This window comes from Camellia sinensis, chromosome 4, assembly GCF_055761805.1.
Source record: "Camellia sinensis isolate YWXY chromosome 4, ASM5576180v1, whole genome shotgun sequence".
NCBI classification, from domain to species: Eukaryota; Viridiplantae; Streptophyta; class Magnoliopsida; order Ericales; family Theaceae; genus Camellia; species Camellia sinensis.
The window spans coordinates 223802034-223807896 of record NC_138964.1 but is presented as its reverse complement, the minus strand read 5'-3'; positions in this window follow the sequence as shown (position 1 = coordinate 223807896).

Genomic DNA, 5863 nt, shown 5'->3' with positions numbered 1-5863 from the left:
TGTAAGTATTTGTAATATATGGTACATGACTTGTATGTTTGCAGAAGACCTCATGCATTGTGACATACATCGTATTAATTTCTCAAACTGGCCGAATTCATCTTGCAAAAATTCGGTCCTTCTTGCATGCACCAAGTCATCCGTTCAGTACCCCTGATCGTCCATTATTTGGCATTTCCAACACACATGCATTGTACCTTCCATCAGTACTATCCCACTGTCATTGATTTTCACACCCACAGTTCATCATACAGTCACATTCGTCATTTGTATTTGTGCCCCAACCCAATTACATGTCTACTCATCCATAAAGGTTAGCAAAATTGCTCTTATCAGATACATATGCCGTTCCAATTGCACCGAACCTTTAAATGCAATACCCGCAGTCATTAAGTTGCTTTTACGCAGTTTGGGTAGTTGTTGCCACCAAACAACAATAAGTGTGTTCACGTCTTTAAACCTACCACCAACGTATTAATGACTATGGGTTGAAGGTAATTTAACATTTACAACCAACCACAAAAAAGTTTGCAACCAGTGTTGTTTCCTTTGCATTTGGGTTTGTTTTTGCGTCCATATATTCTTCGTGAACCTGCGAAAACAAAGTTGGACTCAATCAAGAAGCTTCACACCTATGGATGCACACCACGGTAAACGTGGTCGTGGACAATCACTTGCAACGGCTGGCAGCTCCCGACCGAAGTCACCAGAATTGGATTATGCAGGTGGGTATATTGATTCCTTCGGTGATCGACGTTTCTTTGAAACGGGGTTCCCACTGTGGAGTTTTGAACCTCTACGGGATTACAACTGCACCCCAATACAAGATGCTTTCCTGGGGAAGTATTTTGGAATTCCAGTTTCACTGTTTGCTAAACGAGTTCAGTGTGAACACCACTGTCGATGTGCTTTTCTGAAGGTCACAAAAGCCCGATCGGTTGAAATGCAGCGGCAATTCCCTCATGTCAGCGACTCCCAACTTAGGCATCGTTTGCAAAGTGAGGTTGATCAAATGACTCGTCGACTCATTAGGAACTCACAGATAGAGGACGCAAAGGCAGAGTCGAAGATACATGGATCGAACCCGGCATCTGCGATAAAGGCTATAATGGAGGATCCTGCACTGGTGTCAGACCCTGACCTTTCAGATTACTCAGACTCCGAAGTTGTTGATTTGAGCGAGGATTAGCAGACCTGGACATGTGTATGACATAGTAAGCGTAGTCTTGTGAGATGGCATCGTCGCGCGAAAATAAACGACTTAGAAACTAACAGACCGTCATACTCTGCTAACCATTGCAACGGTGCATGCGTTAACGTCTTCATCAAAATGATTTGTTGAAGGTATTTTTTTGGGTCACCGTCCTCGACTAAAATCTGTCTTATGATGTTTGTTGGTACGATGACAAGGTAATTTTTTTGTAATGTCAATGACCGATATCAGAAACTATCATTAACCTACGTTTTGTTGATTACTTCATGTTTGTGAATCGTTCAATATGGACAGCAAGGTTTAAGTGTCGGAATCATTGACTGGAATCACAAGCTGTAATTGCAAACAAAAATTGTGCACAACCAGCCAACGGTCTCATACTTAACATCAATATGGGCACAAAATGTTTTGTTTTTTCAAAGACAACGGTTGTGTGGAAGCATACCCCATGGGGTCAACCTGTGTATTAGCAATTTTTCTCCCATTGTGCATTGTTATGAACTAATCAGCTCCCCTTCAAACAAAAAAGTATACAATAGACCATGCAGAAACAGAGTATTGATATTCATTAATGAAGAAGTCAGCACGATGGTGAAGAAATGTACCACGCATCCTATATCTGCTTTCAACTTGCTAACAGATAATAGTTGAGGCCACAGATAAGTGACAAATAGATACTAGTTGACAGATAACAGATTTGCCAAATCTGTTAATTACAAACAAACCTGCAACACATAACAGAAGTTGTTCATTACAACCAAAATTGATGCACCCAGATAAGAGAACCTGCAACAGAAAACAGGCCACAGATAAGTGACAATGCACCGAAAAAATTCAGTCATCCACAAAGCATCCACAAAATTCATCCACAGAGCATCCACAAAAATGAATCCACATACCATCCACAAAATTCGTCCACAGATCTGCCAAATAGCATCCACAAAGCTCTTACAGTGACACTAATGTTTCCCAAAATTCATTACAGACTAACATTATAAGTCACATCATAATAACTTATAAAATTCATTCCGTACATTCATTCCATAATAAAATTCATTCCACAAAGCTATTAAGTAAGCTACATAAGTTACATCATAATAAAATTCATTCCATAAACATTACTTACATAATGAAGTACAATACAACAAAAACTGGCACAAACTTCCATTCAATTTCCCAAAATACAAAGAAGTACGAAAGTTACATGATCAAGTACAAAATGATAGAAGGGCTGTTCTACATCCCCCGAATTTGGGGGCCCCTAATCCCCCGAAAAATCAGAACAAGGCAAAAAAAAAAGCATGCCCAAAACGACGTTGCTTTGGGCATTAGGGGGATTAGGGGGGGCATTTTTAGGGGGACAAATCATTTCTCAATGATAGAAAATATGAAAATGATTTGTCCCCCTAAAAATGCCCCCCCTAATCCCCCTAATGTCCCAAACGACGTCGTTTTGGGCAAATTTTTTTTTTTTTTTCCCTTTTTTTTTTTGCCTTGGTTTGAAATTTAGGGGGATTAGGAGGCCAAAAATTAGGGGCATGTAGCAAGGCCCTAGAAAAAATAATGAAATACACCATCGCTTTGATTATATTTTCTATCCTTTCAAGCCTTCGACCATGGTGATTTCCCAAGTCATGAAGCCTCGTCCTTACATCGTTGAAGTGTTCTACTGTTAAAGCATCACCAGCTCTAGTGTTGGAAGGGATTATGGACATAACGCCTTCATCATCTTCAGCCACGAAGTTGAAGTAATTGCAATGGGGAGTGGGAGTGGTACTCTACAATGCATGACAATCAGTTAGTTGAATACGACAAATACTACTGTGACTACTAAAGGATTAAAATTTCCAATACATACTTACATATTTTGATGGGCAAACAAAGCACAAACGCCCTTCATTTCCATTCTTATTGTTCTGACAATACGTATGGCAGCGGTTCTTCCACAATTGCACAGCCTCGTTTGTAATCTTATGTTGCTAATGTTAGAAGAAGAAGCCATTTTTTAAATCCGCATACATGAGAAATTTGTAGTGGTCTGCTATGCTTCTGTTTGATGGGGTTAATAGCAGGTCTAGCTTAATTTGAGGGACAAAGTGTGTCTTTACTGAAAACATCTATTTGTTCAAACTGCCATGTTTAATAGCATTTGCACAGAGGTTACACAGACTAAACTGTTAATAGCATTTGAACAAACATCGCAGCTCAATGTACACACATAGCATTTTGAAACTGAACAAATACAGCAGTTTCAAACATAGCATTTGTGATTAATTACACACATGTTACATACATAGCATTTTCAATCTGAACAAACATGGCAGTTTTACAAACATATCAGGTCAATGTCAAGTAAATTATTAATCACACATGTTAAACAACTATTATCAACAAATCATGCTGAAGTGAAATGATTAGGGGCAGATTGTTGGAGACTGTGATTCAGTAGTTATCAAACTGAAATAGTTATCAACAAATGACACATGTGATTTTCAACAAAGCACACTGAAATACTTATCAACAAATCAGTAATAGTTATGAACATTTAAGTTCAGTTTGATAATAGTTATCAATGTTGATAATAGTTAATTCAAGTCACGCAGCTAACACATTAGTTGATAACAGTTCATTACAACAATTCATGCGTGATTGACAACAAATTCAGCAAAATCACATTATCAATCACACATTGAAAATTACACAACTATATGCATTCGTTCAACTAATTATCAATCTGCATAATCATACTATGTTCTGCAAAGATGTGATCCTTTCATTTTATGTTAGATCAGTTTCTGCGTATTCATACTACGTTCTGCAAAATTTATACTTTAACTCTAAAAGGTAAATGCATAAATGTTCGTCACAATATGTGCCGCATTTTTCAAGCATACCATTTATCTATCTGCATAACAGTAATTTTCAAATATATTTTGTGAATCACAACCCTAACTTTTTTATTTCAGCGTTTGGAGGACGAACTTGGTTCATCTATGGCCTGAAAGCCCACGTTATCGTCAACAAATTCTTTCTCTACAACCGATGGTGGTCGCGGTCGAGCTATGGTTCGCGAAGCAGAGAAAATGAGGGCTACAGCGGTGGGTTGGGTTTACGAGTGGGTGGCCGTCGGGAGTGGTCGCCGGTGAGGCTGGGTTCGGTGGAGGAGGAGTGAGTGTGACAGTGAGGGGGAGTGAGAATGAGATTGAGGTGTATACTTTGTATAACCTGTATAGCAGAGCGGGAAAACAGAAATTTATGTTTGGTTTGCATTTGGGAGACGAGTTTTAAAGAAAAAAATTTCTAAAAAATTGTTTGGTTTGAGTTTTTGTAAAAAAAATTTCAAAATCACTTTCTCTCACTTACATATCAATCAATCACTTTTTCTCTCTCCTCTCTCCTTTCCAATCACTTTTTCTCTCACACACATCTACTCAAATTCTCCCAAAATATCAAATCATCCCAAACTCCCAAAAAAACAACTCTCCCAAAATACACAACCATTGTTAACATAAATTTCAGAACATAAACCTTACACTTTTGATCATTTACCATGTGTATTATCAAGAAATCAAGACAAAATGACATACCTGAATCCATTGATGAACGGTTAAACGGAAGCGTGATTATCAATGAACTTTTTGTTATTGATTATGTTATTGCCTTCTAATCCTTTCCCCTTTGGTGCCTTATGTTTTTCCTTGAGAGGATTTAGAAAATAAAATGGCAGTGTTCTTCTTTTTTCACCTTTTTCACTTGGGAAGGAATAGGGATCATAACCTTTTAAAGGTTGTAATTGGTTTTCAAAACTGAAAGGTTGTGAAAGTTCAAAATGAATGAAAACCAACTTTAACCATTATTGGTTTTAATTTCTATTTATTGGTTTTCAAAACTGAAAGGTTGTGGAAGTTCAAAAGGAATGAAAACCAATTTTAACCAATATGTTTTAATTTCTATTTCTGCCTCTCATAGAAATAGAAATTATACAACTAGCTAGTATCTACACATTAGGTCCATAACACATATACCCTTAAGCCTATTAACTAAATTGAATCACTTAAATTGTAGGCTTCTTATAAATGATAATACCACATTTAATTATGTGGTCCCATTGAGACATTATCTAACAATCTCCCACTGGACCACATATGTATCCTGAAAAATGTGCTTAACTTTACTGAGCTCAGAAATTTGTTATCATAACTTGAGGGTATCCAAACAATCTTGTCCATTAACTATATTAATATAGGAACAAAGCGGTCTTCATTACATCAATCGTAACTCGACCCACCAATGGTCACGTATACTAATACAGCTAAATGACATAGATCAATCATGTATGCGTAGCATGGAAATTACATGTGATGTGATCCATACATGCCTATTTCCAACTGGTCCTACTTAACTTTATTGAGATCAATACTTCACAATACGTAACAGAGCGTAATAAACAGAATATTTCATTTCTGCAGAAATTAATCAAATTACATAGATAAAACTCAAGGCTGACATAAAGTAGTAATATAAATACAAACTCCCACTAAACCAGAATGTTCTCAAATAGAACAACACCCATCTGAGCAGTGTGCTCATGAAAAACCTTGGGTGGTAGTCCCTTCGTAAGTGGATCCGCTATCATGGAGTTTGTCCCAA